Consider the following 22859-nt stretch of genomic DNA (forward strand, 5'->3'; position numbering starts at 1 on the left):
CCTAGCAATAAAAGCCAACATTCCGTTGGCTTTCTTGATCACCTGCTGCACCTGCATACCAACTTTTTGATTTTCTTGCACTCGGACCCCCAGATCCCTTTGTACTGCAGTACTTTCCAGTCTCTCGCCATTAAGAAAATAACTTGCTCTCTGATTTTTCCTGCCAAAGTGCATAACCTCACATTTTCCAATATTATATTGCATCTGCCAAATCTCCGCCCACTCACCCAGCCTGTCTATATCCCCCTGCAGGTTTTTTATGTCCTCCTCACTCTCTACTTTCCCTCCCATCTTTGTATCATCTGCAAATTTTGATATGTTGCACTCGGTCCCATCCTCCAAATCGTTAATATAGATTGTAAAGAGTTGGGGACCCAGCACCGACCCCTGTGGAACACTGGTTACTGGTTGCCAGTCCGAAAATGAACCATTTATCCCAACTCTCTGCTTCCTGTTCGATAACCAATCCTCCACCCATGCCAGAATGTTACCCCCAATCCAGTGATTCTTTATCTTAAGTAATAATCTTTTATGTGGCACCTTGTCGAATGCCTTCTGGAAGTCTAAATACACTATGTCCACTGGTTCCCCTTTATCCACCCTGTACGTTATATCCTCAAAGAACTCAAGCAAATTTGTCAGACATGACTTCCCCTTCATAAAGCCATGCTGACTTTGTCCTATTAAATTATGCTTATCTAAATGTTCCGTTACTGTCTCCTTAATAATAGACTCCAAAATTTTACCCACCACAGATGTTAAGCTAACTGGCCTATAATTTCCAGCCTTCTGCCTACTACCCTTTTTAAATAACGGTGTTACATTAGCAGTTTTCCAATCTGCCGGGACCTCTCCTGAGTCCAGGGAATTTTGGAAAACTATCACCAAAGCATCCACAATCCCTACTGCCACTTCCCTCAAGACCCTAGGATGGAAGCCATCAGGTCCAGGGGATTTATCCGCTTTGAGTCCCGTTATTTTACTGAGTACCATCTCCTGAGTGATTTTAATCGTATTTAGCTCCTCCCCCCGTAGAGTCCCCTGTTTGTCCAGTGTTGGGATATTCTTAGTGTCCTCTACTGTAAAGACTGAAACAAAATATTTGTTCAGCATTTTTGCCATCTTCATGTTTCCCACCATTAATTTCCCGGTCTCATCCTCTAAGGGACCTACGTTTGCCTTAGCCACCCTTTTTCTTTTTATATAACTATAGAAACTCTTGCTATCTGTTTTTATATTTTTTGCTAATTTCTTTTCATAATCTAACTTCCCTTTCTTAATCAATCCTTTAGTTACTTTTTGTTGTCTTTTGAAGAATTCCCAATCTTCTATCCTCCCACTAAGTTTGGCTACCTTATATGTCCTTGTTTTTAGTCGGATACTATCCTTGATTTCTTTACTTAGCCACGGATGGCTGTCATTTCTTTTACACCCTTTTTTCCTCAGTGAAATATATTTATTTTGAAAGTTGTAAAATAACTCCCTAAATGAACACCACTGCTCATGTACCGTCTTACCCTTTAATCTATTTTCCCAGTCCACTTTAATCAATTCCGCTCTCATACCATCATAGTCTCCTTTATTCAAGCTCAGTACGCTTGTTTGAGAATCAACCTTCTCACCCTCTAATTGGATATGGAATTCAACCATGTTGTGGTCGCTCGTTCCAAGGGGATCCTTAACTAGGACATAATTAATTAATCCTGACTCATTACACAGGACCAGGTCGAAGGTTGCCTGCCCCCTAGTTGGATCAGTTACATACTGCTCAAGAAATCCATCCCTGATGCACTCAATGAACTCGTCCTCAAGGCTGCTCTGCCCAATTTGATTTGTCCAGTTAATATGATAATTAAAATCCCCCATAATTATAGCTGTTCCCTTATTACATGCCCCGACTATTGCCTGATTAATACTTCTTCCAGCAGAGTTGCAACTATTAGGAGGCCTATATACTACGCCCACTAGTGTTTTTTCCCCTTATTATTCCTTATCTCCACCCAAACTGTTTCATTATCTTGATGCTTTGTCCCAATATCATTTATCTGTATTACAGTGATTCCTTCCTTTATTAACATAGCCACCCCACCTCCCCTTCCTTCCTGCCTGTCCTTCCTGATTGTTAAATACCCTGGCATATTTAATTCCCAGTCGTTGTCACCCTGCAGCCATGTTTCTGTAATGGCCACAAGATCATACCCATACGTAGTTATTTGTGCCGTTAACTCGTCCATTTTGTTACGAATGCTACGTGCATTCAGATAAAGAACTTTCAAATCTGTTTTGTGACGCTTAGTTCCTGCTTTTTCCTTTTTTAACACTTTACCTATTACTCCATACCTTCTGTCCCTTCCTGTTACGCTTTCCTCTCTCTCCCTGCTCAGGTTCCCAACCCCCTGCCACTTTAGTTTAAACCCTCCCCAACAGCACTAGCAAACACTCCTCCTAGGACAGCGGTCCCGGCCCTGCCCAGGTGCAGACCGTCCGGTTTGTACTGGTCCCACCTCCCCCAGAATCGTTTCCAGTGTTCCAGGAATTTGAATCCCTCCCCCTTGCACCATTCCTCTAGCCACGTATTCATTTGAAATATCCTCCTATTTCTACTCTGACTAGCACGTGGCACTGGCAGCAATCCTGAGATTACTACCTTTGAGGTCCTATTTTTTAATTTACCTCCTAACTCCCTATATTCTGCTTTTAGGACCTCATCCCCTTTTTTACCTATATCGTTGGTGCCTATGTGCACCACGACAGCTGGCTGTTCGCCCTCCCCCTCCAAAATGTTCTGTAGCCGCTCCGAGACGTCCTTGATCCTTGCACCAGGGAGGCAACACACCATCCTGGAGTCTCGGTTGCGGCCGCAGAAACGCCTGTCTATTCCCCTTACAATTGAGTCCCCTATCACTATAGCTCTTTCACTCTTTTTCCTCCCAGCCTGTGCAGCAGAGCTCCCCGTGGTGCCAGGAAGTTGGCTGCTGCTGCCTTCCCCTGATAAGTCATCCCCCACAACAGCATCCAAAGTGGCATATCTGTTTGAGAGGGGGATGGCCACAGGGGACCCCTGCACTACCTGCCTGCACCTCTTACTCTTCCTGGTGGTCACCCATTCACTTCCTGCCTGTATACCCTTTACCTGCGGTGTGACCAACTCGCTAAACGTGCTATCCACGAGTTTCTCTGCATCGCGGATGCTCCACAGTGAGTCCACCCGCAGCTCCAGCTCCGAGATACGATCGGTCAGTAGCTGCAGGTGGACACACTTCCCGCACACATGGTCGGCAGGGACACTGGTAGTGTCCATGACTTCCCACATCTTGCAGGAGGAGCATATCACGGGTGCGAGGTCTGCTGCCATGACTTGCCTTAGCTGAGTTACCCCTTTTAAATTACGTTGAAATTAGAAAATGTTAACTATACTAGGGACCTAGGTTCACTAAAAAAAAAACACTACCTGCTATAAAACCTGCAGATCTTCCCTTTCTTATTACTTTACTTACAGTAAAATGGTAGAAATACTCACCTGAACCTACTCACCAATCAGCTGCCTCCCCTGTGCCGCGTCACTTTCTGACTGGTGACGTCACCCCGAACTGCCGCTGGTCTCAGAGTCTCGCTCTCAGAGTAAGCTCTGGTCTCGCTCTCTCCCGCCGCTCACCGACTGAACTCTCGCTCTCTCCGCGCTGTTTATATCCCCGCTCTGGTCTCGCTCTCTCCCGCCGCTCACCGACTGAACTCCCGCTCTCTCCGCGCTGTTTGTATCCCCGCTCTGGTCTCGCTCTCTCCCGCCGCTCACCGACTCTTGCTGTTGTACTCTATGCCTCTATTTACAAAGCCCAGGACCCCTTATGTTTTTTTAACCGCTTTCTCAACCTGCCCTGCCACCTTCAACGATTTATGCACATGCATGTCCAGATCCCTCTGTTCCTTTACTCCTTTTAGAATTGTGCCCTCTGGTTTACATTGCCTCTCCTCATTTTTCCGACTGAACTGCACCACCTCGCATTTTTCCGCTTTAAACTTCATCTGCCACGTGTCCGCCCATGCCACCAGAGTGCCTATATCCTCTTGAAGTCTATCACTATCCTCCTCACTGTTCACTACCCTTCCAAGTTTTGTGTCATCTGCAAATTTTGAAATTGTGCCCTGTACTCCAAAGTCTGAGTCGTTAATATATATCAAGAAAAGCAGTGGTCCTCGTACTGACCCCTGGGGAACGACACTGCACACCTCCCTCCAGTCTGAAAAGCAACCACTCACCACTACTCTCTGTTTCCTGTCATTTAGCCAATTCTATATCCATGTTGCTATTGCCCCCTTTATTCCATGGGCCGCAATCTTAATTGCAAGCCTACCATGTGGCACTTTATCAAACGCTTTTTGAAAATCCATATATACCACATCAACTGCATTGCCCTCATCTACCCTCTCTGTTACCTCATCAAAAAACTCTATCAAGTTTCTTAAACACGATTTGCCTTTAACAAATTCGTGCTGGCTTTCCCTAATCAATCCACACTCATCCAAGTGACTGTTAATTCTGTTCCGGATTATTGTTTCTAAAAGTTTCCCCACCACTGAGGTTAAACGGACTGGCCTGTAGTTGCTGGGTTTATCTTTACACCCTTTTTTGAACAAGGGTGTAACATTTGCAATTTTCCAGTCCTCTGGCACCACCCCCGTATCTAAGGATGTCTGGAAGATTATGGCCAGTACCTCCGCAATTTCCCCCCTTACTTCCCTCAGCATCCTGGGGTGCATCCCATCTGGACCAGGTGACTTATCTATTTTAAGTTTTTTTTAGGATATCCCAAAGCACTTTATAGCCAGTTAAGTACTTTTGAAGTGTAGTCACTGTTCTAATGCAGGAAACGTGACAACCAAGTCCCACAAGCAGCAATGTGATAATGACCAGGTAATCTTTTTTTTTGCGATGTTGGTTGAGGGATAAATATTGGCCAGGACACCAGGGAGAATTCCTCTTCTCTTCTTTAAAATAGTGCCATGGGATCTTTTACATCCATCTGAGAGGGCCCATTTTAACATCTCATCTGAAAGACAGCCTCTCCAACATTCCAGCACTCCCTCAGTACTGCACTGGAGTGTCAGCCTAAATTTTGTGCTCAAGTCTCTGGAGTGGGGCTTGAACCCACAACCTTCTGACTCAGAGACAGAGTGCTACCCACTCAGCCACAACTGACAATGTTTTGGGTGATCTACTATTTATGTTAATAATCAGGCTAAGATCCTGAAATTATACCATGGGACCCTAACATATGAAAGCTTAACGGCCTCAAGCAAACATGGCTCATCAAGCATACTTCCTCTTTGGCTTTGGTAAGATTTGCTGGAAGGACCAGAAAGCTGGGACCCGGATAAACTGGGTCCTGGCCTTCTGTCGCGGATCCTGAATAGCCTGTTGGGATGGGGCGGAGCCTCTGCCTGCCCCAAACATGATCATTGGCATTGAGTGCTTGGGCTTGGGGACTGTCTATGTCAGGAGTTCCTGCTTTTCTAGCCCTCAGTGGGACCGGATGCCACTTTGGTGAAGGTACGCCTGGTCAGACCAGTTGCATTTCACCAAATATTGGTGGGTGTGAGCCCCACCTGGGGGTCCAGGATGGGACTGGGATCTGAACCCCCAAAGAGGAGGAGCAATTCAACGAGCAGGTGCCCATAATGTTGTGGGCACCTACCATTAGCAGGCAAATGAAGAACCCTCACCCTGACCGCAGTAAATCTGTCAGGATCTGCGGTGGAGGTGGGAGCATCTCAGCGGTCACGGCAGGATGTGGTCCACAGCAAATTTCCATGGTCAGTGTATCCAAACTAAATTCCTTACTCCACTATTGTAATAAAGGAGTTTAACCATTCACTTTCAAGTTTAATGAGGAGAAGAACTGGTCTGGTTGCTATAGGTAGCATCATCCTTAGTCCTTTCATGAAGATGTCCTCTAGTGCCAATGCTAGTATCTATGATTTTGTTCAAAGTACAGATCAGAAAGAAATTTTCATGAACACATTGAACATGTTGCTACACACACCGTAACTCCTCCCTTCCAAGTGTCACAGAAAATCACTCCGACCTAATGTTAGCAGAAGTCTTTTGCTTTCAGAGATTTGTCCTGAACCCACAGTGGAAGAGTTTCCCCATTTGCTTCTGGAAGACTCTCAATGCAAATGGACTTTCTCTTCCCTATCCCCACATCATCGAACTTGATTTTGATTCAACAATGTTATGGCAATGAGATACACACGTCTTACTTGATATCAGTTAATTTCCAACATACAGATTTTGGAATGCAATTTGAATAAACCTTTCTCCCTTCCCAACACTGTATGGTTGTTTTAACCCTTATGCTGTGACAGATTTCTGTCTCCCTGGGGCAATCAGTTTTATTTGTTCTCTGCTCATCCACTGTAACATGAAAAATAACACTAATATTACAGTCCTAAAGCTAATCCAGCATTAAGAATAGATTTGTTGGCCTATTGGTAAAACTAAAATATATGCTTAGATAACATTGACTGAGAAAGTAACCTTTAGATTCACTCAAACAGAAGCAAAATACTCCGGATGCTGGAAAGCTGAAATAAAACAGAAAATGCTGGCAACACTTAGCAGGTCAGGCAGCATCTGGGGAGAAAGAAGCAGAGTTAGCTTTTCAGGTCAGTGACCTTTCATCAGAACTGGAATATATTAGAGATAAACAGTTTTTAAGCATGAACAGAGCCAGGGAAAAAGGGGGCCAGGAAAGAACAAAAGGAAGAGGTCTGTGATGGGGCGGAGAGAAGGAGTAATTAAATGTGAAAAGGGATGATGGTGCAAGGCAAAAGGAGGTGATGATGGGACAAATATAGAAACAAAAGATGAGTCCAGTGGAGGTGTAAATGGTTACAGCAGAATAGCAGAGGGGCAGGGAAGCATGGAAAATCTGGCAAAGCTAAGAGGATTGCCGTGGCCTGGGAATGTGGCAGAAGAAAGGTAGGTTGACCCCAAGGCTGCGGACCACCCCGCAGGCCGTGTTCTGATAGGATATCCCCACCCTAAGAACCGGCCAACCCATCTGCCACTCCCAATGGCTCTGGTCCAGCCATCCTCCACCACCAGCACCTGCTATCTGAGAGAAAACGGGAGTGGTGGTTAAGATCTAAAGTTGTTTAACTCAATGTTAAGGGCGGAAGGCTGTAAAGTGCCTAGTAGAAATCCACTCTAGCCAAAGAAGCCCCAATTTTTCTGAAACTGCAGGGTGGATGTTGGGAGCCAGAGGTGGCAGGTAATTTGTTTTTTTGTGGGAACAATGCTTAGGGAAGAAAGGGGAGGTGAGATTGGGTGAACAAATTGTACACTTCAGAGATAAACACCAAGGGCTCAGTTAATTAAGTGGGTTAAAACTGCCATTCCCATGTGGGACATTCTGATTTGAATCCAGCCTAGATTAATAGGCTGAAAGTCTCTGCTAGCTGTAAGAATTTCATCTGTAATGAGTAAAAAAAGTATTGGCAATCGAAATGCATTTCCTGTAGATATGGACCTACAGCACAAATCTGATCACAATTTAACACAGATGAGCAACCACAGTGGGAGAGGTCATAAATATGGCTGGTATGAGAATAGTAATGTTCCCAATGCTACAACAGCTGGCTGGTCCCCTGAGACAGGGCATTAGGCACATGGTAGGGACATTCTCAAAGTGGAAGAGTTCCAATCCCAACCACTGACATCCCTCACCCTGGGGAGCACCAAAAAAAAAGAACAAAAAGTACAGCAACTTTTCTGCTGCTTTTCAATGCCTTTCTTTGAGAGGCCAACATAGCGATCTCTCAATTTAATTTTTACAGCAAGCTTCTCCCAGCCCTTCCAGGGAATTAGATTGTCCCACAACTTCCCATTATCAGCCGATTAACAGACACTCTATTTAGGCAGGAGTTAAATCGAGAGTAGAGAAGCCATTGATTGAACACTACTAAACTTAAAGCAAACATTATTCCTGCAGATTTGAAGAACAGATCTGTTTGCACTAAATGCCAAGGGGAGTTTAAGTTTTGAAAGCCGTGTCAATTAATCAAGTCATGCTTTAGTACACACTGTCATTTGAATCAGATCTGTTTTGCATTTTATTCCTGATTTGTATTTTCCTTTAGTGCTTCCATTGGCCACAGTTGCTCTATCTAATCTCACTAAAGTGATAGAAAGTGTAAAAAAATGTGGAGAAGATGGATTAAAAACAGAAAATGCTGGAGAAGCTCAGCAAGTCGGGCAGCATCTGTGGAGAAAGAAACACAGTTAACGTTTCAGGTCGAAGACCTTTCGTCAGAACTGGAAGATGTTAAAGTTAAAGTTTTTTAGAAAGGTCTTCGACCTGAAACATTAATTCTGTTTCTTTCTCTACAGACGCTGTCTGACTCGCTGAGCTTCTCCAGCATTTTCTGTTTTTATTTCAGATTTCCAGCATCAGCAGTATTTTGCTTTTGATGGAGAAGATGGATATCATTTAAATTGATAAACCGAGGTAAAGAGGCAAAGCCCACAGCGCAGGTTGTGCCCATAGTGCAGTGTCACCAAGGTTAACAAGAGTAGGACAGAAGATCAATCAAGAAATAATGTTCAGATGATGCCAAGATGCCATTAGAAAAGTTTATAGATAGATTAGAGGAGGAAGAGTTAATGAAGGAGGTAAGGAGTTCCATGGTTTTAAGGCCTGGGGAAAGAATTAGTTGGAGCACAGTCTTGATTTCAACACAGTGTAAGGAGAAAGATATGTGTGTAGCGCGGTATATGTAGATCTTAGGAAGAAGAATGGTATCGGGATTTAAAGTGTTAAATTACGAGGATCAGTTGCATAAACTTAGCTTGTATTCCCTTGAGCATAGAAGATTGATGGGTGATTTGAATAATGTTTAAAATGTTAAAAGGATTTGACAGGATATATATGGAGAAACTATTTCTCTGGCTGGGAGAATCCAGAACGATGGGACATAATCTTAAAATTAGAACCAGGTCATTCAGGAGCAAAATCAGGAAGCACTTTTTCACACAAAGGGTAGTAGAAATCTGAAACATTCTCCCCAAAAGGCTATGGATGCTGGGACAATTGGAGCTTTCAAGATTGAGATAGAACTTTGTTAGGTGAGGATACCGAGGGATTTGGAGCAAAGGAGGGTAAATGGAATTGAGGTTCAGATCAGCTATATCTAATTAAATGACAGTCCAGGCTCGAGGGGCTGAATAGCCTACTCCTGTTCCTAGTATTTCTATGTTCCTAAGAAGAGAGGGAAGTCCAGAAAAAAATGCCATAATAGTATTAATAAGTAGAGACAAAAGACAAGAAAGATTAGTGGGAGGCTAAAGGTGAATGAAGGATCACCTATCAGCCAGCTAATTTTCTCTTGTATCGGTGCACAGGTGAACTGCTGGAAGAGCCCAACGAGGTATAGATGTTCATGGTGGAACTCAAGAATACAAAGGTGTAAAAGGAATGCAGTGGTAGATGTAATGATTATGTTACTAGTTCACTAATGTCCTTCAGGGAAGGGAACCTGCCACCCCTACCCAGTCATGTAACTCTTTTCCACACTATGTGATGAATCTTTATATCCTCTGAAGTAGCTGAGCAAGCCACTCAGTTATACCAACAATGACTGGGTAGACAGGAGGCCCATTACTACCTTCTCAGGTTAGCCATCGATGGGCAATAAATTCATCCTTGCCTTCTGAGAACAAATAACTATTTGAAATTTGCTGCAGTTGCTAGCTACATCCAACTAGATTGAACTGATACGGAAAATATCCTCTCACTAGTTATCACACTCGATTACTAGGGAAAAACAATGAGACTGAGAATATCTGTCACTGTTCCCTATAAAAACAGCACTGCACCGACTGTATCCGAGCTTTGCCTAATTCCACATTGTCGATTGTTCTAGAATTTTCTATCTTTGAACCATTCATTGCAAAATGACAATGATACTCAAGACACTTAGGAAGCCTTTGAAGCAATTGAGAGGTACTTAATCATAGTGCAGTCAGCTTGGCATGTGGAGTACGACAGAGCTTTGTTTATTTTCAGAAGTTACTGTCTCCCAAATATCAGCCACCACAAGACAGCATGTTTCCAGACACAATTAGCTGTCATCGCAGAAGAGCAGAAAGCATTAACTGCTTTTTTTCTGAGATGGGACTCAAGTCTTCAGTAGCTGTTCTGAATAAACTGTAAATTACATTGGAGAAATGGAGACTTTCAAAACCTTCTGACCTCTGTGATAGAAAATATTTTCTCATTTATTATCATCAATTCAGCTCTTTTACCATTTGTGCTTTTAGTCTTGAGCATGTGACAATTCCTCTGTTTCTTACTAGGTACAGATTTTGTTTATTCCAATTTTAATTTTCTTCACTCATTCTTAGGATGTGGGCATCACTCGCATGGCCAGCATTTATTGCCCATCCCTAGTTGCCCTAAGAAGGTGGAGTTATAAAAGAGTGGCTTGCCAGGCCACTTCAGAGGGCAATTAAGAGTCAACCACATTGGTATGAGACTGGAGTCACAAATAGATCATACCGGGTAAGGACGGCAGGTTTCCTAAAGGAGGTTAGTGTACCAGTTGGGTTTTTACGACAATCCAACAGCTTCATGGTCACTTTTACAGATACCAGCTTTTTAGTTCCAGATTTTTTAAACAGAACTCAAATTCTCAGTTCTAACAAAAGGCCATTGACCTAAAACATTAACTCTGTCTCTTCCTCCATAGATGCTGCCTGACTTGCTGAGTATTTCCATCTTTTCTTTCAAATTCTCAAACTGCTATGGTGGGATTTGAACTCACAGTCACAGGATTATTAGTCCAGGCCTCTGAATTATAAGAGCCGTAACATAACCATTGTATTACCATACCGCACTACTCCCTCTCTGAAGGCATTGACTCAAAGAGACCTTGGGGGGGTGGGGGGAAGATTCTCAAATTGTTGCCTGGGCATAAAACTGATGGCCTGTTATCGAAACTGCCTGATTTTCGTGCCCATTGATTTCAAGGAACCCGGTTTGTATTAGAGCAAGTGTATCCACTTGTTAAGATTTAATTTTGCTCGTCACTGTTAATGTCACTAACTTTTACAGGTAATTTTCACACTGCCCATCTCAAAGTTTTGTTAAGAAAGAACTGAAGGGTTTTTTTCCTTAAATATTAACCTCAATTTTTAACATAGAAGTGCTGGTGTTACAGTCACGGGAAGGTGCGTAAACTGTCCTGAAATGTACAAAACCCAGCACATGGAACAATGGGGAGGCTGAGGCAAAGGTATAGAGCACCAAGGGGGGGGTGCAGAAAAAAAAGACTATGCTGATGGGAAATTGCTGCATCTTTTGCAATCCAGCCCATGTAGCTGCCTCATTTATGTGTGACTAATGGTGTTAAGGGTATGGTACTATGGTGGTTGCAGTACTAGTTTGGTAACCTAGTGGCTATGAGTTCAAATCCCATCATAGCAAGTTATGAAATTGAATTTAACAAATCTGGTTATTTATAGGCCAGTACTAGCAAACAATATATTGGCCACATCTTGTGAGCAAAATAATTTTTTAAAAAGGCCATCAATCATGTTGCTGTGATACAGCCCTCGAGAAAACAGAGCTGAAAAGTAGTCTTACAAATTCTGTTCACTTTTCATTGTGATTGATTATATACTCAGGAGCAGCATGTTACTGGCAGGCCAGTCAACATTACTACACTTGCTGCTATTCATTTTGTTAGTGGATGGCACGACCAAGTGTGACTTTTCCATACAGTACAGGCACTCGAGTTGGGGACCCAGAAAGGATGCCTGAGCCTCAGATGTACTTACTGATCTGAGCGTTGGACTTAACTGCTGTTACTGTCAGTCGAGGATTAATTGCATGCTTTATCGCTTTTCCATAACGTACATTGCAAAAACAAGTTTATAAATATCATGAGGAGTTATGAAACATCTCCAATACAGCAAGCACTACTTCATTGCATTGGAAATTAAAGCAGAAAATGCAAGTAACTTGGAGGGGTGTGGGGGGGGGGGGTGAAGGGCGGGGGGTGAATTTCCATGGGGGGTTGTCTGCTGTAAAGTCCACAGTAACTTCGGCAGAAGAGCCTGGAAACCCACCCACCCCCCGTGCAAATTCACTCTTTTGTCAGAACTGTTGAGAGATCTCAAACTGAAATGTCAACCTATCTTCCTGGATTAACCCTGGATTAATCGTTAATGTACCCACGGTCAATGGGATCTCCTAGCTTGGTTTTGATCGCCTGAGGGGGTTGGAGAGGAATTTTCCAGAGTTTTTTTTCCATTACTGGCAGTGGGTTTTTTGCTTCCCAGAAGATTACATGACTGCCGGGGCGGGGGGGCGGGGTGGGGGGGCGGGGAGATAGGAAGTGTCTAGTCATGGTGCTTTAGGCATCATGAGCGTCAGGCAGACTTGATGGACCAACATGTCTTATCCCGCCTGTCATTTTCGTATGTCCTCCTACGCTCAGATCCTTATTGGACCAGCTGTGCATTTCCAGTATATCTTCATCGCCTGGGTGGTAATCTGGCCGAGCAGATCGCCCACCCACGAAAGAATCTGCCTGATTGTCATTCCATTGAAATCAATGGAGTGAAAATCAGGCAGGTTCTATAACGAGCAGGGGACTCACTCTGCCAACTAATCATCCAGGTAGTGAAGGCAAACATCTACCCCCCCCCCACATTTCTAGTATTTGCATTGATTTTCCCTGTTAAACACTTTCTGGGTGTAATTTTGATTTTGTGCGAGAGCGTAAAATGGGTGATAGCGAGTCGGCAGCCTATTTTACATACCTGCCGATTTTTATTTCGATCATAGTCAATGGAAATGAAAGTCAGGAGAGATGTGAAACAGGCTGCCGTTTCAAACTGTCTGTATTACACTATCGCACAGAGTCAAAATGATCCCCACTGTTAATGATTTCTTTCTCCTGATATGTACCTGCGGTTGCGACAGGTTTATATCCTTTCATCCGGAGCTCTGAAAAATGACTGTGTTGCTCCATGAATCAGTGGAAATCATTTTCTAGCAAGAAAGAACTTGAATTATAGAACGCTTTTCACAATCTCAGGATATCCAAAAGCACTGCACGTACCATTGAATTGCTTTCTAAATGTAATCACTGTTGTAACGTCGACAGATACTGCAGCCAGTTTGCGCATAGAAAGCTTATACAAACAACAATGAGATAAATGACCAGAGATTCTGCTTTAGGTGGTATTGGTTGAGGGATAAATTTGGCCAGAACCCCAGGAGAACTCCACTGCTCCTCTTTGAATAGTGCCACAGGATCTTTTACGTCGACCTGAGACAGGGCCTCGGCTTAATGATCCGTCCAAAAGAGAGCACCTCCAATAGTATAACACTTCCTCAGTACTGCACTGAAGTGTCAGCCTGGATTATGTGCTTATCTCTGGAGAGGAGCTTGAAATCCCAAACTCCTGACCCAGAGGTAAGAGCGCTACCACTGAGCCAAGGCTGACACATATTCAGAGCAAAAAGCCCAGAAATATGCCCAATACACAGGAAAATTATCCATACTTTGCAAGCTTGAGCTCAGTAAGTGAATGGTTAGCAGCTAAGCACGTGGCTCAGTTGAGTTCTGACTGACTGCACTATTGTGCGTTGATCATAACATACACGAGTTTCCAGAAAGTGCACGGAGGAAAGTTGATTGAACCTGTCAGTGTGCTGAAAAAAGTGAGTAAAATTAAGCTGTCATGTAACAGCCTCTTCAGTATGAGGTTATAGCAGGGCACTTATACATTGGGCCTATATACACTGGAGTTTAGAAGAATGAGAGGACTAGAAGGGGTAGATGCTGAGGGGATGTGTCCCCTTGTGGGAGAGACTAGAACTAGGGGCCACAGTTTAAAAATAAGGGGTCTCCCATTTAAGATAGAGATGAGGAGAAATTTTTTCTCACAGAGGGTCATGAGTTTGTGGAACTCCCTTCCCCAGAGAGCGGTGGAGGCAGGGTCATTGAATATTTTTAAGGCTGAGCTGGACAGATTCCTGATTAACAAGGGAGTCAAAGGTTATAGTAGGTAGACAGGAAAGTAGGGTTGAGGTCATAATCAGATCAGCCATGATCTTATCAAATGGCAGAACAGGCTCGAGGGACCGAATGGCCTACTCCTGCTCTTAATTCGTATGTTCGTATGTTCGTAGGGTATGGTAGTGTAGTGGCTATGTTACAGGACAAGAAATCCTGAGGTCTAGTCTCACAATACGGAGCAGGACAGTTTGTGAATTTGAAAAAAAAATGTGGAAAGATAAAGCTGGTATCAGTAAAAGTGACCATGACTCTGTCAGATTGATGTAAAAACCCAACTGGTTCACTAATGTCCTTTAGGGAAGCAAGTTGTTACTGAAAAGTCTGATTTGATAACACAAAATGCTGGAAATACACAAGCAGATCTTTCAGCATCCATGAAAAGGAAAAACAGGTTAATACTTTGGAACATTGACAAAACATTAACCTGCCTTCTCTCTTTGCCAATGCAGATAGGCCTGCTGTGTATTTCCAGCATTTTCTGTAGATTGAAAAATTGGCTTGATAATAGCAAACAATGTAAAAACGAATAGAAAAAGCATGGGAATGGGATTGGGGGTCTGTGACTGGTGGAGTTCTGTAGGGGTTAATTTTGGGTCTCTTGCTGATCATACTTTGTATGATGAATAGAGGGAGGATATTTCCTGCAGTAGTGAAAATTGTGCTGGTGGTAATAACTGGCCTGGTGACAAGGGTAAAGAAGACTGCCAGTATTCAAAGGAATTTGGGCCATTGAATACATACGCTAAGGAACAGTAAATGTAAAAGTTAAATTAAAACATATTCTAAAAACATTTCAGAGAGTGATAGATGTTAGGAATAATCTATCAGGCAGGCTAGTGGAGACAAAGACATTAAGGACATTCAAAATGCAGCGGGATGCTATTATGGGACATTCAATGGGCCAAATGGCCTTTTCTCAACCATGATTGTTCCTATAATGGCAGATGGACATTAATTTTGATAAATGTAAGGTGACGCATGGGATGAAGGGGACTTGTTTTGATATGGGCTGATCAGCAGTAAAATTTGGGTGAAGGCGGTTTGTGCCCAGTGAAGGGGTTGATCTTGGTAACCAATGAATGTCGGGCGGGTGGTGGACGGGTCGCTCGCTGGATGATGTCAGCGGGTGGCCTAATCCATTTTAATGGTTGAGGGCGGGGGGTGGAATCCTGTAGCTCCTTCGTGGAGCCGTCCAGAATTCCTCATTAAACAAGGTGGAGAAGGGAGGGGGATACAATACTGGAAAGGGACCACATAAGGTCTGGCAACGGGTAGGAAGACTTTAGCGGAGGAATAAAAAGCTTTTCGCAAACCTTTTTTGAAGCGGCCTGCAATGGTCCCTTTAAGGTCCACTAGTTTGGCTGCTCTATGCTCAGTTCCTTTGGGTGGAGCGCGCACAGCCAGTAGAACATCTTAGGACCTTGATTTCAGATTGGAGCATTGGCCGTCTAAATCGAGGCTCACTCCAAATTTGTGCCAGGTTGGCCTTGGGAAGCAAGTGAGTAGTAAGTTTATTTTCTTTACATTTGTAGCTTATTACTGCCCCATTCACGCTTACTAGTCTTCAACGAATTGCTAGAGGTATGAATTGATTGGTTTCTGTGTTTGAAAGCAGTTTACAGATTCACATCGGACTGCTGCTTTTCTATTTTCATGTGGTTTTCAGCTTAATGGTTTGAGACTGAAATGAAGTGTAACGTTTGATTCAAACATTGTCCCCATTATCACTCATTGACCATCCACTGAAAATATCCATTCAATGTGAAGCTATTCTCAACAAAGGGCATTTGATCAAATGTTAAAACTAATTTATCGTAACATTGTACAGATCACTGGCGAGGCCACATTTGGAATACTGTTGTGTAATTTTGAGCTCCCTAACTTCAAAAGAATGTTAATGCTTCTCAGAGGAGTCACAGAAGAGCATCAAAGATAATTCCAGGACTTAGAGCCAGCCATAAGTGATGAAGACGACCCCACAGATTGAAACTTTTCACCAGAGAAACAAGATCTAGGGTTAAAATTCCTCTGGTGGTGCATTGCTTACCACAGTCACGTAAAATTCCCATGTCTGCTATTTTAATGTAATCACTTACCTGTTTAGTTACTTACTGCATTAAAGTAGAACACAAAGGAATTTTACATAAATATATTAAGGGATTTAGCTATTGAAATTAGTCTCCATTTCATCTTAGAATGCACCTAGTTACGGCACTCCTCCACAAAGAAGTACAATTTATGGTCTTAAAATAAAGCACAGCTCCATGTTACTGTCAGAGAGCTTTCCACATGACAGTCTATTTATATGTATTCAAGATTCAATTCTATGATTCTATATTTCTATGAAATAATCTTCTCATTATTATCTAATTCATAGAATAGAATCATACAGCACAGAATGAGGACATTCGGCCCATCTTGCCTGTGCCAGCTATTTGAACGAGCTATCCAATTAGTCCCACTCCCCTGCTCTTTCCCCATAATCCTGCGATTTTTTCCTTTTCAAGTATTTATCCAATTCCCTTTAGAAAACTATCATTGAATCTGCTTCCACCATCCTTTCAGGCAGTGCATTCCAAATCATAACAACTCGTTGCATAAAAAAGATTCTCCTCATCTCCCCCCTGGTTCTTTTGCTAATTGTCTTAAATCCGTGTCCTCTGGTTACCAACCCTCCTGCCAGTGGAAATAGTTTCTCCCTATCTACTCTAACAAACCCCTTCGTAATTTTGAACAACTCTATTAAATCTCCCCTTAACTGTCTCTGCTTTAAGGAGAACAATCCCAGTTTCTATAGTCTCTGCACGTTACTGAAGTCCCTCATCCCTAAGGCAAAGATCCTGGAATTCCGTTGTGGGATACTTGTAAGCTAACACTTAATGCATTTATCTGAAATTTGTCTCTTTGCTATTTCAGTGAAGTGTTAGCTTATTTAAAAGAAGTGATTTATCACCGCTGCTAAAATAGCGGGGCAGAGGGATCGTAGATATAGTGTTAAGCGTTTCCACATCCGTATTCCACTGGTTTTAATTCCAAGGCCTTGACTTTTTACATAAAAGGGCCAAGGAATATTTTTCGAAAAATGCATATTTAAAAAAAACATTCGGAGAGAACTTTGAACAAAAAGTAATCTCTGGAGATCTTCCTTTCCTTTAGCTGTGAGAGCGGAATGAACAGACATCAGTGCAGCATTAATGAGCCTCGAGTGAGACTCAAAATTAGATTTGTTTCCCCCCACAAAGCAGTGAAATTTCTGAAACAAACTCCCAGTCAATGCTGATTCAATTAATTCTTTCCAAAAAAAAGAGCTGGATTAATCCTCTGTCACAGATCAGTCCAAGGTATTGTAGCCTCCCTGGAATGGGCAGTTTTTAAAAAAAGATTTCATCTCACACTGTGACTTTGAAATAAAAAATAAATAATTTGCACCTTTCACAACCTCAAGACTTCTGCAAGCACTTTACAGCCAATGAAGTACTTTTGAAATGTAGTCACTGTTGTAATGTAGGGAAATGCAGTGGTCAATTTGCACACAGCAAAGTCTCACAGATAATTTGTTTCAGTGATGTTGGTTAAATATTGTCCCTGCTCTTTATCAAATAGCATATGAGATCTTTTACATCCACCTGAGAGGGTAAACGGGGCCTCAATTTAACATCACATCCAAAAGATGGCACCTCTGACAGTGCAGCACTCCCTCAGTACTGCATTGGAGTGTCATCTTAGATTATGTGCTCAGGTCCTTGGGGTTGGGACATGGACCCACACTCTTCTGACCCAGAGGCAAGAGCACTACAACTGAGCCAAGGCTGACACCTTGCATTACAAGGTATCCCTAGCATTATAATAGTGGAGCTTTTAAAAGTCCAGGAAGCTTCATAACTGTAATTGTAATGCTATACTAAGGTTATGCACAGTTCTGCTTAGCAGCAGAATAATGCATCACGTGGTACAATGCTCCTATCCTTACAAAGGAGCACATCCATTTGACCTAGCGATGATTAAGGAATATAGGTGATAAGGGATCTATATCGCCATTCCTTAATTGTGGCTGGGTCAAAATCCTGGAATTCCCTACCTAACACTAAATGGGAGCAGCATCACAACAAGGACTGCAGCGGTTCAAGGAGAAGGTACACCACCTTGTCAGAGAAAGTAAGCATGGCCCAATAAATGCGGCCTTGCCAGCATCGCCCGCATTCCAAGAATAAATTTTAAAAAGATATTCAAAATTAGTAAATAGAGTAAAAAGATCAAAATATTTCACCTTGGCTGTCTCTGTTCCCTTCTTCCTTCTATTCTTTCCGGGAGTTTTGAGATGCATCTGTCACACGTCTGGCGGCACATTTTGTCACGTGCAAATTTCTGTGTCATCATTTATTTTTTGAAGTGCAAACATGAGATAAAAAATGTCATTTCCTTCTGGTTTCAGAGAAACTTCCCTTTCAACAGAAAATACTCTATAATTGACCTCACAATCCACCTAAATGCAATTAGCCTCTAACTGAGCTCAGGGTGTGCTTGTTTACAGCAATAAGATTTTGTGCCCTAAGGAGTCAGGCCAGATTATGTACGTAGCAGCAGAATAATATATTATGTGTCACATGGTATACTGCTCCTTTCCTTACAAAAGGACACATCCTCCAAATTACTTTACTTTTTAACTGTCTCTAAAATATAATCAGATTTTCTGCTCATTTCGTTCTAAATTGTAAGTTGTAGGGGGTGGTAGTGTGTGTCAGCTTCACCTCTGACTTCTGAGCGGTCCGAATCGCTCCCACTCCCTGGGTTCTAGACCTTGGACTTATTTGGGGGTTGTGACAAAGTGCAGCAGACAACTGGTTTTGGTGCAAGAAACTTTGACCTTTATTCAAGAGAGGAAATACAACACAACAATCTTAATGCTCTAACAAAGGCCGGGTTTCATTTCATGCACTTTCCCTTTAGGTGGGTGTTCATCAGTTCCTTTACCATTACGATAAGCTTTGGTCAATTGTCTGACCACTGTGAGTTCGGTAGTCATGGGATTCTTTGGGTCAAACCACATTCCTGCCACGGCCCTGACCTGTGGCAAGCTGTTTGCCACCAGGCAACAGAGCCAGTGGGCCCGCTGATCCTGGTCCAGGTTAGCTCGGTTAGGCGTCCCATTGCATGCGCTCCTATACACCGGCCACAACCTGTCTGCAAAAGCCTGCGGGGTTTCTCCTACGAACTGCACTGTTTTTTCCACCCGGGAGAAAGGACTTCCCTCATTCATCCCCATGGCCTCAAGAACTTCCTCCTTGAGCTCCCCATAACCACACTGTCCCATCTTACATTGGTCAGAGAGGGACTGGAAGAGCTTACTCTGCAGGGAGAATAGCAGCATTTTGGCCTGTTCAGCATCATTGCACTCGTTGATGCTTGCTGCTTGTTCCACTTCCCTGAAGTGGACCGAGGGGTCCCCATTTGCCGCAAGTTTAGTTAAATGGCTTACCATGGCCCTAAGCTGTTGGGTGCCGTGGGGAACTACGAACTGGTTTTGGAGGGGTCCCTCATCCCCGTTATCAGCGGGCGGGCCGAACCTTGGCTGCCGGGCCGGGCACATCGGCCCCGGTCCCAGCCTCTCTTGCTGGGGGTTTTCCTCCTCAGCTTCTGCCCCTAATTCCACCCCCCTCTCCTGCCAGATTTCGCTAAAGCTTGGCGCTACGGGTGGTGGTCGTGGGCCCTCCTGCTCCTCAACCGGGTCATCCCTTGGCACTACCTGTGGTGTCTGAACCGTTCTCCCCAGGTTCCCTGTGAAATCGACCTGGGCTGCACTAGGGCTTATGAGGCATACCATGCCTTTTGCCGTCCTTAGAGCAAGGTTCAGACTCTCTATCTGCTTCTGGCAGGGGCCATGGTCTGCATCCTCAAACCCCTGTGCGCTCACTATCTTATAGGCTGCCTGTAAGCCTTTTACTTTTTCCTCCTGCTCTCTTACTTGACTTGCTAGGCGGGCATTCTTTCCCCGCAACCTCAGCTCATTGTTCTTGGCCTCAGTGACCTGACACTGTAAATATTCCTGCTGGGTCTTATGCTCCCCCACTAACTGCACCCTTTCCTGGTTCAGAGTCTGCAATGCTAACAGTAACTTCTCCCCTGCTAGGGCCTTTGTTTGGACTTCAAGGGCTGACTGCCGAATCTGAGCTGCCTGTGCTTCAACGAGCCTGTCTAAAAGCTGGATCTGTTTCTTGAAGCACATCAGCCAGACTGCCTTTTCTATGAATTTTTTATGATCCTTCCCTTCTGTCCATTTAGCTGCAGCATCTACCGGGCGCCCAGCCTTTAACAGATTAGTGACTCATTTTTTTTCCATATTCACCTTACTGAACACATAATTTGAGATCCTCTCTTCCATTACAGTTCTCTCTTCCAAATCAGTGTCCACTGCGTTACAACCCTTTTGCCAAGGTCCCATCTGGGTCGCCATTTTGTAGGGGGTGGTGGTGTGTGTCAGCTTCACCTCTGACTTCTGAGCGGTCCGAATCGCTCCCACTCCCTAGGTTCTAGACCTTGGACTTATTTGGGGGTTGTGACAAAGTGCAGCAGACAACTGGTTTTGGTGCAAGAAACTTTGACCTTTATTCAAGAGAGGAAATACAACACAACAATCTTAACGCTCTAACAAAATGGGGAACACTTCAGTACACGCGAGGGAAATTACAGTCGGAAGGATACCTCACCCCTCCCAATCCCACTTTACTAGTTAGGTTGGACTCTAAAGGACCAGGGATAATGCTCACCACACGAAACCTTGACAGTAATTCACCCAGAGGTAAGTCAGAAATAGATTGTAGACTGGAAACTTTGCGGATCTTCGGTTTTCTCCCGAGTTGGTTTTCTTTGGTCGCGGTGGCTCAATATTACCCGGTTGGTTGGTGGTAATATTCGGTTGGTTGTTTCGTAAGCCCCTTGTTGCCGCGAGGTGTCTGACGGTCACTGGGACTGTTGCTCTGGTTTCTTCTTGTGTGTCGGCCTGCTTCTCGAGCTGCTGTCCTTCCCTGTCGAACTGCTTTCCTTGTTGTCTGCTGGAAACTGCTCTTCTTTCCAGATTGTAAACAATTTTACAACACCAAGTTATAGTCCAGCAATTTTATTTTAAATTCACAAGCTTTCGGAGGCTTCCTCCTTCGTCAGGTGAACGATGTGAAAACAGACAGAACCAAGACAAGCAGCCCACCAGAGCCAGCAAGCCAGAGAGAGAGAGAGAGAGAGAGAGCTTTCGCCTTGTGGATGTCTCTCTTACAATGCTCTGTTTAAACAGTTCTTACAAAGCCCTTAAGAATCTTTGATGGCTTTTTGATAGTCCCTCATCATATTGCAAATTGCTTCTTCCAATGTGTCATTGTTAATTCTGATTTTCTAGAGCTTGTCACACAAGGCTTCCTTTTGTATCCAACGTCCTAGGTGTTGATGGTTTTGCTTTAAAACAAAAGCATGGCCCCACCATGTCTGGAACAGTTGTCTCTTTCAATGGGAGTGATTGTCGACCCCCTGCTGTCCGTTTTGCATTAAAACAGAGACATGTCTGAAGCTCCACAGTGTGTGTGTTGTTGATTTCGTCTGGTGACCTCTCACCTATCCTTCCATTCTAGGTTTATAGTCAAGTTTTCCCATACTCAGGGTTTTTTAGGGTTTTTCTCCGAGTTTTGGGGGATCTGTGAATTTTGAGAATCTTACAAAGTCAATTACTTTTATGTTTTCCAGTACTTCCAGCATCTCACATTCTTGAGCTGGGATCCACACCATCAACAACCGGTCTCAGACCGGCTGATACTCCGTTCCAAAGACTGTTGTTTTCGGCAAATTGAAGCTGAGGACATTAAAAACTGACCTGGTTGCATTAGTGAAATGACCAGGCCGATCTTAATTGTGATGTTAATTTCAGCACTCCAGCGGTTTGTCGTAAGCAATCTATGTGTTAAGAACAGATTAAAGGTATTACTAGTAATACATAAAACTATCCAGTAAATGAAACGTACTCCTGGGGGCAATTCTATCACTCATTTGGCAAACTCCTGGTTGAGGTAGAAGATCAAGGTTAAAGGAAACATCTACTGCAGTAAATTATCTGGTCTGTTCTTGCAACACCATTAGTTCTTGCGTTAAACTTGCCCATTATTCCTTCTCTAGTTCCTTAGACTTTCTGTCCATGGTATAGATTGTCCCTGTAAGGTTTCCATATTTTCATGATCCACACACAATCTGATTGACATGGCAAGCAACGAGGAAACCATCTTTATTTACCAGAAAAATTAACGGATCACATACAGAAATAGGACGGAAGCTATAGAGCGTTGTGAGACCAGAGCTGGTGCAAATCACTTAATTATCCCAGCATTTGAGTTCAGCATAAATCCAAGTTTGAAAATTTTGAGCTGCCTAATTTTCCTAGACTCGGGCTTGAAGCCTTGGTTGTTTTGGATGTGTGCATCACTGTTGCTGGACTTTAATTCCCGTAGTCTGGTGTTCCACTGAATCTTGATTCCTTCCAGAGTTTTGAGTTGCAGCTGTTGGTAGCATCTCAATGGGTGGACTTCCATCTTGGATGTTGAGGAACTTGCAGCTCCATCTTCAGTTCTGATTTGGTTGGATCTCGGCGTGTCTCCCTTTCCAGTTATAACTGTAGGTGCCTAAACCTGTTTCGCTGGACTCTTACTGTTCTGCCTTCCTTGAAAAGATTCCAGAGGTTTTGATGCTCACTTACAGTGGTGCTTCTTTTGGACACACTTGTGTGTGGACCTAGT

Source organism: Heptranchias perlo, chromosome 3 (genome assembly GCF_035084215.1).
Source record: "Heptranchias perlo isolate sHepPer1 chromosome 3, sHepPer1.hap1, whole genome shotgun sequence".
NCBI classification, from domain to species: Eukaryota; Metazoa; Chordata; class Chondrichthyes; order Hexanchiformes; family Hexanchidae; genus Heptranchias; species Heptranchias perlo.